We start from the raw sequence: 13,527 nt of genomic DNA on the forward strand, positions 1-13,527 counted from the left end.
TTAAATGCATGAGCTCCTTAAAATCGGGTGGATCTGATTGGCTGTCAAGTTTGTAACATTATCAGCTGAAAAAAAAAATAACAATAAAAAAATTCTCTAAATGATTCAGGTGATATTAAAATTGATTTAGTGTCTTTATCACTACAGTTCTGGTGTGAGCGTTCATATTCTCCTAGAATTACAATGATTTTACAGCTAATAATTATAGTTATCATTATAGTTTACTGTAAGTCTGTGAGATCTATTTGGTTTTTAACCTAAATCAGAGCTAAAAGCAAAAGTGTGTGTTCATGGAGTTCACAAGAGGGCGTAAATGTGTTGTATCAACACGTGCGAACATCTCAGATAGAAAATTGCTCCTCTAAGACTAGTTTTCATGTCACTTACAAGAGTCTTTAGCACTTTCAAGAGCAATTTCCAGAGCACAAAATGATTCTATAATTTCATTTTTAGTTATACCAAGTCAAAAGTTTCATTTCAAGCAGCACATTTAATAAACAGTCACAGTGATTAACACTTATACTTTTTGCACATTTATTGGACTATACTTATTAGACAGTTTATCTCATTATATTTATATAGTTTTAGAAAAATTGAAGCTGGCATGTCACTTTTCCCCAAAAAGACATGAATCAACTAGACCATAATAGTATTTATTTTCTTATATTTATATTGTTTATTTTTTTTACACTTCTGTATATTAAAACTGCTTTCCAAGAAGACTGTTTGTTATGTATGAATATATTATGTTATATCTACTATTTATTATTATGTTTTTATTATAAAAAGAATGTATAAAAAAGGAAAATGTATTTAATAATTATTTTTTATTTTTATGTAGTTTTTATTTTATGATATATTTTATTTTTATTATTTTGTCACTTTTTAAGAATACTCTCTTGCTCTCTAATAAATATAATAGCTAATTGTTTTTAATTTATTTAATTTAATTTAATTTAATTTAATTTTATTTACACTGTTGCATATTGAAGCTTGCATGTCACTTTTTCAGGAACACTTGCATTAAACTGCATGAGTCAATTGGATAATATTTATTAGACTACTTACTATTTATTTTGCTGTATTTATGTTGTTTAATTTATTTTATTTGCACTTCTGCATATTGAAACTGGCATGTCACTTTTCCAAGAAGACTTGGAAAATACTGCATGAGTCAGTTGGACTGTATTTTATTGGACTATATTCAATTTATATTGTTTATTTTTATTATTTTTGTATTTGTCTTGTGTGTATGTTCAATGTGTTTTTTGAGTGTATAAAAATATATTATTTTTTTAAATTTCTCCTCTTGTGTCTCACTCGGGTTTAGATCAACACGAGGGAAAGAATTCATTGTGCTCATTTCTTTTGCTTATCTTTATTATCTCCCCGCTGCTTTTATATTCTCACATTTACCGTGGTTTGGTTGGGTTTCCATGATAGCTGCCCTGCTCTCATCTCAATGTGGTTTCTGCTGCAGTGACACAGGGGCATTACCTGCGATCAGCCCACACGTGTGTTTGTGTGTGTGTGTGTGTCATAGTCATCTCACACACGTCCCACTGGTGTGAAATCCAGTGTGTCATTACAAAATAATCCTTCATATATCCTTCCAGCAGTATCATCCTGCGCTGTACAGTACCTACCAGTCGCTCTTGATGATGACACAAATAAACAGCCCCTCCTGCCTCTGCAGACTCTGACTCGGCTATATTTTTTCTTTTCTATAACATTTGTTGACATCTCTCTTCCAGTGTAGTTTTAATGCATGTTTTTCTCCACAAACCTGACACAGTTTTAGAGGCCTGTCTCTGTCTCCTGTACCTCTGCCAACTCTACTAGACTAATTGGAGCTTCTAATCTGCAGGAATTCGATGGTTTTAAAGTCGTCTAGACAAAGCTTTATTGTGTCAAGAGCGCCCTATAGTGCTGATGCACAGCCTTTTAATGCGGTACCTAGATTTTTCCATGATGCTGTGGTTGTCAGGTTTTCAGGGTGTTACTATGCAGATGCTAAAGTGTTTTGAGGGAATTAAGTGGTCTCGAGTGATACCAAGGGTTTATGTGATATGCTTGATATGATGCTTGAGTGGGTGCCAGGGTGATTGCTATGCAGTTTATAAAATAACCACTGAACAATATAAAAGTGCATTGAAGTAAAAATCTAAGTAATGCTGTAACATGTCTCTCTCATTTCTCCACTCTCTCTCCGTGGGTGTTTTTCTCTGGAGGTGAGCAGAAAACAAGCAGCTCTGGAGGAGTGTGAGATTTATCCTTTCTGTTTGGGAAGGAACATCAAAATCCTGGGGTCTCTGGGGCGCGGGGATCTACGGCACTCCTCTCATGCAGATATACGCCGGGCCGAAGGGTTGTTCAACCTTTCATTCATTAGAGATGAATTACTGTGGCAGCGCAAAACACCCGGGACGTTTCTTTCTGTGTTACACAGCACCCGGCTTCATGTGAAAGAAAGCACATGGAAACATGTGATTTACATGCTAATGTGAGCTTATAGATTATTGTTAGCATTATAAACACTAACAGGAAAAAATACCTTTAATGTAATTGTTCGCCAAAGAATGTAATGAGATTAAATCAAGAGCAAGTGGAGACAGACTTTTCTTCAGTGAAAAAGTCACCAGAAAACATCTATACAACAATGTCTCAAAATGCGACAAGATAATATGAACTCAAACACTTAACATTTCCCAAACACAAATGATCTGAGCTGCCATCCTACTTAATATCAAAGCCTTACACTCTTACTGAATAACCATTTTTTGACTTTTGTTTGTATTTTTATTTCACCTTAGGAGTTTAAGATGCAACATCTGAGACAAAAGTTGATACTTACATGATGTATAGCATTATTAGGTTAACCTCTGAGCTATGGTTAATACACATGTATGTGTGTGACAGTTGTTTGGTTGACAGATTTAGCTAACGCACCTCTGTTTTCTCCATTTCTCTTTCAGGCCTGACGGAGACGTCACACTGAGAAAGAGGCTCCTGGGAGAACCGGCCCCACATTGGTGCCCAATAAACCAACCGTTCAGACACAGATCAGCAGCTCTTACACTGTTACTAACACCAACCTTCAGGTTTGAAAGTGAAAAGAGAGATTTGAGTCTCCTAACCTGAACTTGGTCTGCTTACGAAGATTCAGAGTGTTTCGGACACTTTTCAGATGTTCTGCGTGGAAGATCCAGATCCTGCAAACTATCTTGTCAGTTTAAGAAATTAGTTAAATTATTTAATTCATTTCTTTATAAGTAGACCAGCGCATCTTGGGCCAGAGTTTTAAGCTTTTGGCTGATATTTTATTGTATTTTTAAAAAATAAAAAATTTGAAATTGTTTTTTTTATTTTTTATTCTAGACTAAACTATCCCAGATTCGACTAGATCAGCAAAACCTTTAACATTTAAAGCTGTTAGTTTTTTTTTCTTTTTTTCCCATTTTTATTTTAATAACAAAATAAAGTAAACTGTCAAACTATCTTAGGCCAGTTTAAGATGTTATTTGGTTGTTTGTTTAGAACGGCAACCCTTCTTATAACATGTTAAGCTGCTAATTATATTATATGTTATGTTATGTTATATATGTTATGTTATGTTGTGTTGTGTTGTTATGTTATATATTATATGTTATGTTATGTTTATGTTGTTATGTTATGTTATGTTATGTTATGTTGTGTTGTGTTGTGTTGTGATGTTATGTTATGTTATATATGTTATGTAATGTTGTGTTGTTATGTTATATTATATATTATATGTTATGTTATGTTATGTTATGTTATGTTATGTTATGTTATGTTATGTTGTATGTTATGTTATGTTGTGATGTGTTGTGTTGTTATTGTTATGTTGTTATGTTATGTTACATATGTTATGTTGTGTTGTGTTGTTATGTTATGTTATGTTTGTTATCTTGTTATGTTATGTTATATATTATATGTTATGTTATGTTATGTTATAAATTATATGTTATGTTATGTTATGTTATGTTATGTTATGTTATGTTATGTTTTACTTGATTTTATGTTATATGTTGTTATGTTATGTTATGTTATATTTTTTATATTATGGTATATGTTCTTATCTTATGTTATGTTATGTTATGCTTGTTATATATTATTTTATGTTTTATATGTTGTATGTTATATGCTAAATGTTATTTTTTATTTATGTTATATGTTGTTATGTTATGTTTATTTTTTATATTATGTCATGCCATATGTCATATGTGTTATGTTATGTTATGTTATGCTATATACTATGCTATATGTTATATGCTATATGCTATATGCTATATGCTATATGCATGTTATGCTATGTTGTTAGGTTAATTTTAATGTTATGTTATATGTTATGTTATGCTATATGCCCTATATGTTATGTTATATTTATGTTATGTTATGTTATGTTTTGTTTTTATGTTATATTTTATGTTATTTATGTTGCTATATGTTTATGTTATAAGTTATATCATGTTTTTTAACAGGATGTTGTCGTGCAAGCCCTGCTCTGCTTGTGCTACAGACACAAATGAAGGAGGGGCCTGATCCATATTTACAAGATTAGAAATCACTGAGACTTGAGGGTGGACTCATTTTACTCAGGCCAGTAAGCAACCACCTAGCAACCATTGAGAGCATCTAGAAACCATGTCCAACATGCAACTCAAAAACCCACTCTGAACAATAATGAAAATAATGCAGGTTTGAACCTCATTCAAATGCAAGATGAAGATGATGTAATGGTTCCAAATATCTCACTGCTGACCTCTGCGGCGGTCGCGACCTCATGCTGGAACCACAGTTGCACGGCTCTGCTGCAGACGAACAGCATCAGGCCGGCGGTCATGCAGTGAAAGTCATCTTCAGTGGTTTGACATTCGCCCAGCCGGTCCGAATGCTGTAGCTGTCAGAATGTGTCATCGTTCTGGAAAGAACCAAAGATGTACTGTTATGATGTGTTTCTGGAGAATGTGCATGATTTGTTAGCATTGCGATCCGTGTGGGGTGATTTTGGAGTGTTGAATGTGTTGTGTTTCTCTTCTCGTGTGGCATTGCATGGGATTTTCTGGATTCTTGTGGTGCCTTCAGATATTACAGGTTTGTTGTGTTTATACTGCTGCGGTTGTTTTTATATGAATAATTATATCATGTGACGAGTGAAGCGGGGCACATGGACACAGGCTGTGATTATTTGATGGTTGGCACGCTGGCAGAGACACTCCCTGACCTCACATAATGACAGCAGCAGACGTTCAGAGACGGGTCAGAGCCGCAGGTGCAGATGTCTGCCCTCCTGTGTGTGTGTGTGTGTGTGTGTGTGTGTGTAATAGCCTGTCCAGACTTTGCCCTGTGCCTCTGTAAAACGAGTCCCTCCACCCCGATTCTCTTCTTGGTCTCTGGTCCTGTAACCAGCACATTATCAGTCCAGTGATCACATCAGCATGTGTCTGTAAGTGCAAGTGATGCTGCCTTTCTGTTTTCAGTGTTCTCTAGCCACAATAAACACTATTCACAATCCATTTGACTTCAGTAATGTGACATTTCAGAGAGAAATAAGGCCGAATGTTATTTTATCCATCAGAACTGGAATTGTTTATATTTTATATTAGTTTTATTTTTATTTTATTATTGTCATTTTTTCAGCAATGGTCTGCACAGGAGAATCATACAAAAAATAAGACTGATATAAGAATATTATAGGCGTTTATCTATTCATTCATTCAAGCATGCATGCACTGATGAATCAAAATATTTTTAGGCTAGTGTTGTATGCGATGCAGCATTTACACATTTTGCTTTTCCCAGTAGTGAAATGATTTCCAAAGGTTTGATGTGAAAAAGCAGACATGCACATATGAATCATGTACAATTTTAACTTAAACTGATTTTCTAATTGTTAGATTTAGAAAAGTATCATTATCATTTGGCATATGTCGAGAGCCATGTTGAAAAGTTAAGTGAATTGAATTAAAATAAATGTATGTATTCATTATATATGGAGACAGAGAGAGACTTAGAAATATTGAGAAATTAGAAATGACATGTGAATCATGCAGAATAAGACCAAGAATATTCTAGGCTATTTTTAGGCTACTGTTGCACTTTTTTTTTTTAACTACTAATATATATATATTTTTTTTTCTACTACTACTAATAATAATAATGAATAATAATAAAAAGTATTACCACTGGCATACGTTTGAGATTCTTGTTGAGATGCTCTATTGATTTATCTTTTAATTATTTAATTTAATTCTATTTTCCAATTCCTTAGCATACGTTGAGTCCACGATCACAATCTGGATCAAATCTCAATGGATTTTCTTTTTATCATCTAAAATGGATTTCAAATTTCATTTCATGTTGACAGAATGGCATTCGTAAACAAAGTTCTTAAAGTCCTTATGGCATATTTCAACCAAATTGTATAATGCTTTTAGCTTCTAATGTATTCTAATATTGTATTCTTAGCTACGTTTAGCACATTTGATCATGTCTGAAGCCAGAAAAGCTGATTATTTCTGTTTATCAGTTTGTTTTCCAGCAGTAGGGTTGTAATAATCAGCATTGTGCCCATCGCTGAAGCTACAGACAGCAACCGATCTGTTTTATAGACGCGGAGTCCTGACCCGTCTTTCATCTTTTAACGTTTGTCTCTGAGGTTCCTCTGCCAAACACAGCTGAAGTCTTTCTCTGCCGCTCTCATAGTCATCAAACGCTCTGGGCCCGAACCGTACCTCGCCCCCCCTTAAAATTTACAACGGAAAACTTTCCTCTCCACTTCTAATACCTTTTATTTGGACCTTTTTCCAAAGCCTGTTTCAGCCGGTGTTGAAACGCCTGACATTTTATGTGTTTTCGAAGCAGAATAAATGAGGGTGAAGGGCAGGTTTCGTACACCTGTGTAGCCTAGCGTGGGACAGTTAGATCCCATCAGAGAAATCTCCGTTTTCAGCTCAGGAAGTGGACACTTAGACAAAAGGGACGGTGACACTTCAAACGTGAATGCAAACAAATAAAGGCCAAAAACTCAGGTGCCAGACTGAGAGACAGCATTTACAGCATCTTTCTGCTCTTTTTTAAATGCACTAGTGAAAAAAAACGTTTTAATGAGAGCATTTGCTTGTATCATATAAAAAAACATGAGAATGTCAGGTTGATAAAATGTTTAATGAGGTGACACCCAAACTTCCACCAAGAGAGCCAAAATGTGAACAAGTCACAGCTATCGGTGCTATCATGGCAGGGAGTTTTGCTTCATCAATGCCTGTAAATATCCAAGCCTTTAATACTGTCCACAGTTTAACGATGCATGGGAAATGGCCAGTTTTAGCTGTTCGTGAGCCACCTGAGTTAATGTTGGGACGCGTTGGTCCAGGCCTGTCTGTGTTCACACTGAACTATAGGCTCGCTCACACTCGCTTAGTTCAAACCTCCATCTTGACAGCATATTTTTATAGTTTTAACTTTATAGTAAAAACTGTCCCATGTTAACTATCCAAACTAGGAGCTTTGTGTCATCAAAGGAGTGAGAACGTCAGTGGGCGGAGTCTTGTGTGAGGGGGCGGAGCTGCCAGGTCTGGAAACTCAAGCCTTTCTGCCATAGTATTTCGTGACAGTGTTTGTGTGCATTCAGTGTTTTGTATTCTTGAGAACCCTCTTTGTTTACTGATGTATGTGATTATTCTGGGATGTTGCTCTCTCAGTTTCTGCAGCCAGTGAGATCAGTTACTGGTATTTACAAGTTCATAAGACAGATTTATTTGCAGCGTTTCCCATGCTTTGCACATGAGTGTGTTTTTACCCAGATCCTCTCTCGCACTTTCTACCACTCTTTTCCCAGTGGCACGGCTCCCATGATGCACCCTGCCTTCCTCGCCACAGCCCACGCATTAGAGCGGCCATTGATAAACTGCCTCATGTTGGGCCTTCACGATTAATCTCTGGCCGTCAGCAGTGTGAGGGCTGTGGCTTTGGGGGTTTATGTTGGCAGACGTACGGCGTAGGTTGAGCATTCATTCGAAGGCCACGGCATAAATCCAAAAACAACATTTCTTGTCGGCCACCAGTGCCTGACAAATCTGGCACAAATCTGGCCAGCACGGACTCTGATGTGAAGTTAAATATCTGGGAAAAGTGGAAATGCTGCAGTGTTGTCTTTCGTAGCTCTTTGCAAATTATCTGTCTCCTGTTTCCTTCATCCAAGCATGTTCTTCTGCTCTTGACAAAACAACGACTGGCTCAGCCGTCTCTCATCCAGAAGGATCTGGCTCTCAGCCTCTATATAACGTCCCAGAGGTGCTCCAGAGATGATGGAGAGTGCTTTGACGATTAGTTTGCCAAACTCTCAGCCAGTGGGATGATATCTGGGGAAATTCAGAGAAATTCAACAAACTGTGCGTTGATGTGCCAAAAGACTTCAAATGATACATGAAACGAAAAGCGCTTTGATTTGTTATAAACTGCTTGTAAATATCTCAGCTTCGAGGTCCGGGTCCTCCGGAGGCGAGGCTGAATTTCTGCACTTGTGTGTGTGTGTGTGTGTGTGTGTGTTTTTCTCCATGCATTATGGTTGAGTTTTGTACTGCAAGCCAGAGATGTTTGAGGACTGTTAGTTGGAGAAAAGTGCATTTTATAAAGCCTTTTCCATACAAGTCTTGAAATGTAATTTTCACTAACATTTGTTATAAATAAACTAGTTTTCCCATTTCTTTTAAGAAAATGTGTAATGCTTAGCAGTGAGTTTTGTTGGCACAGTGTTGTGTAGTTGCTAGGGTCTTGCTTAATATATTCAAAATATAAAATAAGATTGCACAACTACTTTTGAGTAGCTACTTTTAAAGGGGGGGTGAAATGCTATTTCATGCATACTGAGTTTTTTACACTGTTAAAGAGTTGGATTCCCATGCTAAACGTGGACAAAGTTTCAAAAATTAAGTTGTACGTTTGAAGGAGTATTTCTGTTCCCAAAATACTCCTTTCGGTTTGTCACAAGTTTTTCGAAAGTTTTTTTCGAGTTTTGCTCTGTGTGACGTTAGATGGAGCGGAATTTCCTTATATGGGTCCTGAGACACTTCTGCCGGAAGAGAGCGCGCTCCCGTATAGCACAGCACTGAGAGCACAACAGACTTCACTGATCAGAGCGAGAGCGTCGCGAAAAGTCACAAAAGAAGTGTGTTTTTGGTTGCCAGGGCAAGACAACCCTGCACAGATTACCAAAAAAAAACAGCATTAAAGGACCAGTGGATGGAGTCCCTGCATTTAGAAGATGCTTGTTTTACAAACAAGGCCCAGTTTGACGACGGATTTGCATATTGTTTATTTCTTAAAGATAATGCAGTCCCAACGAAAAAGGGCCACGATCGTGTGTTGGAACCGCAGGCGGTGAGTAAAACTGCTTCAAATATCTCTGCCTCCTTGTTAGTGCGTCCGCCTCCCATGCCGAAGACCCGGGTTCGAGCCCCGCTCGGAGCGAGTCGTTGCTGATGCTGCTCTCGTTCAGTTTCAGCTTCTGGATCATAAATATACGCTGAATCTGACTGTTAGCCATGGTTTGTTTTGGATGTTTTTTTCCTCACGGTGTCACAGCTTCCAAACGCTCTCAACGCAAAAGCCTATTCGCGCTCGTGATTCTTTAGCTCCGCCCACACGTCACGCCTACAGACGCTCGTGGTTTTCTGGGAAAAATCGGTACAGACTATCTTTCTCTTATGAATATAATAAAACTAAAGACTTTTTGGAGTTATGAAGGATGCAGTACTACTCTATAGGTACTCAAGATTAACAGGATATTGAGTGAAAACGAGCATTTCACCCCCCCTTTAATTACTTGTGAAGTAATCTTACTTTATCTTGTGTTTTTATAAGCAATACTAATGCTTGCCTTAAAAACTATACTAATACAGTACATTGTCAACATGTCATTTTTATTTCAGTTTAAGTTTTAATTTACTTCCAGTCAGTCATTTTAATGCTTCAACTTATTTCAGCTGTAGATGTCAATGTAATAATTCTAAGTTTTTTTTATTTAATATTTATATTTTATTTTCAGCTTTATTTTAGTTAATAAAAATGTTTTAATATTTAGTTAAAAAGAAAAGCACTGCTTGTTTAACACCACCAAATGAGATGACATTAAATGTGGATATTTTGTTTGCAATTTGGGTATTTCCAATGTTTTTCCGGCCAGCAGGAAGGAAACGAGAATGCATTTTACTCAAGAGGGGAATTCTGGGAGGAATTTGGGTCTTAAGTTTGTTAACTGGTCAAAAGAAAATATATTTACACCCACCCGTTTAGTTTTCGGTGATGTAATATTTCCTGAGCATTAGCAGGGCCGTGTTGGGTTGCGCTCAGAGCCGTGTGCATGTGGCGTGCTCCGAAGTGTTTTATGAACGACATCTGTTTGGGATTTTTCCTGCAGCTCCTTGCCGAACGGATCCAGGGAGCTGCAGAGGTGCGAAAAGCCCCAAACTGACCTCAGCCCACTGCCACCACAACAGCAAGTTTGTTTGCTCATAGGAACAGCGCATCTACATGATTTATTCCAATTAAAAGATGCATCATCACTGCATATATGACTTCTAAGCATAAATAGGAATTTTCCGGGAAGTCTCGAAAGGCGGAGCTTAAATAGTAATGTCATGAGGTCTGCTCTCAGTGTTTGTCCAATCAAAAATGTATTTACAGACTCCACAAAGCATGATGTGTTTTGTCAGCAAGTTTTGAATGTTCAGACTAGAGGGTCATTGTAATTTGTTATTGGTCCTTATGAAACTGCTTTAGTTAATGATGGGTCGCAATGATCTTTTTAAACGAAGCCAAAACAATAACATTCCCTTGACGTTTGCTCAAATTTCCAAACTATGCAGAGGATCACGTCGTCATAAATCAAGACTTATAAAAGAGGCTGATTTCATTCTTGGGAGATGAGAAAACTGCAATTCAAATAAAATAAAGACAGTACTGGAAACTAAAATAGCGGTTAGTTTCATCTTTGTGACGAACAAAGCAGGTTCTCTAAATAATCCTGAACTATGTCACAGTTGGGTCATGCTTTTGAGCAAATAAACACTGACGCAGAGCTGCACCTTTTACACTGGCGCTGAAAAAACACAGCGAGTGGCGAGCGGGGAATTGGACGGTTTGATACTTTAGGGGTATGGAGTCTCTCTCTCTCTCTCTCTCTCTCTCTGGTCACCCAGCTGTGCAAACATCCTTCAGGCTTTGTTGGGGAACGGCAGCTAGTAATCCAGGGAAACAGTGGGAAGGTGGCAAAGCCTAGAAGCCAGGTCTCTGTCTCCAAACACAGTAAACGGCAACAGAAAAAATAGATAAAACGCTAGATTTGTATAGAACTTTATATTATGATGTCACTGTATTAAGCCCCGCCTTTTTGGAAGTTCAGAATGCTGTGATGTAATCTCTTAAAAACGAAGGTTCCAAAAGGGGTTTTTTTTTGCAGTGATGTCATAGAACAACTATTTTGGGTTCCAGAAAGAACCTTTCAGTAAACAGCTCTTAGAAGAGGCATGTTTCACATCTAAAGAACCTCTTTCCACTGTGAAGAACTTTTGTGGAGTGGGAAGATTCTGTGGATGTTAAAAGTTCTTCATGGAACCACAGATGACAATAAAGGGCATTATGTTTAAGAGTGTGCATTATAGTTGGGATAAAATGGTGGGGCAATTTCATATCTCCCTAAGGATATTTTCCCTAAGCAAAATATCTCAGTATATATTAAATATATTATTATATATGCTTTACTTTTTTTGCAATATATTAAAGGGGTAATTGATTGGTTTTTAATAAACCTTTTAAAAAAACTTTTTTTAATAAAACTCTGTGCTATATATATATATATATATATATATATATATATATATATATATATATATATATATATATCCTGTGTTCGTTTTTTATATATTTACAGTTGGTATTTTAATTTCTAATTTTAATTTTAAAAAATTTGCATTTTGCTTGTTATTTTTTATATTATTTTTCATGTTTTATTTAATTTTTAGCTTTAGGGTAGGTTAAATTTGAGTTTTTATTTATTTTCAGTAAGTCATTTTCAACTAGGACTAGTTTAAACTTTTTTTTATTTAAACTTTATTTTAAGTGAACAATTTTTTTTTTTTTTTTTTGCTTTTTACATTAAATGTGATTTGTCATTTCCATACATATATATATATATATATATACACATGATTATTTAGGTTTTATTTTCTACAATACAGAGCTGTCTGAATATTGGCAAAATGATCCTTTAAGGCTTGAAACATATTGTATGCAAGCACATGAAATGTTTGTTTGGAGCTTGTTCAAATCTCAGCCCCTTAGCAAACAGCATTAATCACGCCAGTGATCTCTGACTGCTGTGTGCTCTTTCAGCAGGTCTCTCTTCTTCTATCTGGAAAAGGTTGCACACAAATGTGTACACATGTAAACTCTCAAAATCTCACACCAAGCCTGTGGATATTAAACAGTGTGGTTTCTCTAAAAGAGGCTTTACAAGCAGGCCGAGGAATCTGGCGGTGGGGCTGAAAAAAAGTTCCTTTAAAAACTTTTAAGGTATTGTGATGAAAAGCCGTTCTGGAAACGTTATTTTTAAAAGTGTTGGGAAGATTTTTTAGTCTTTGAAAGAAATCTCTTCTGCACAACAATGATGCATCTATTTGTTCAAAAATACAGTAGAAACAGTAAAACTTTGAAATATTGTTTCAATTTAAAATATCTGCTGTATTATATGTTAGAATGTAATTTATTCCTGTAATTAAAACTGTATTTTCAGCATCATTTCTCCAGTCTTCAGAGTCACACGATCTTCAGAAATCAGAATAATATGATGATTTGCTGCTCAATAAATATTTCTGATTAGTATCAATGTTGAAAACAGTTGTGAAGCATTTCAGGATTCTTTAATGAACAGAAATCTTAATTTGTGTTGTGAAGATGAACAAAGGTCATATGGGTTCAGAATGACATGTGGGCGAGTAATTAATGACTTTCCCTTTAATAGTCTAAACCCAAACATTTAAACAATGGCGTCTTTCTAAACTTTTATTTGGCTCCCTGATGTTATTTGATTAGTCAAGAATATTAAGGATTAAAGATGTAAACAATTAAATAGCACAACAATTTTAAACAATATCTATAAATCGTGCTTTGCTTTTTGTGCATTTTCTACTTAAGCAGCTTCAGGCAGCACATTACAATACTTAACAGTAACTATTCTGTAAATGATAGTTGAAGATCTCGCTCTATACTCACAACTGCTATCTAGACCAGATATATTGTCTGTCCTTCAGTCTATTACTGTGAGGTACAGTCACTATATTACTGGTTTTACTTGGCTCACATCCTTATGAGGATCATTAGCCGTCCTGAAGCACACTAGTCTTCTCTCAAGTCCTTTAAAACATCCAGTTTCATGTTTCTTTGCTGTTTCCCCTTTGAGTGCAAACATCGCTGACGGCCCCAGTTTATTATTGTTTCACTTTCACA

The sequence above is a fragment of the Carassius auratus genome, chromosome 44, assembly GCF_003368295.1.
Source record: "Carassius auratus strain Wakin chromosome 44, ASM336829v1, whole genome shotgun sequence".
NCBI classification, from domain to species: Eukaryota; Metazoa; Chordata; class Actinopteri; order Cypriniformes; family Cyprinidae; genus Carassius; species Carassius auratus.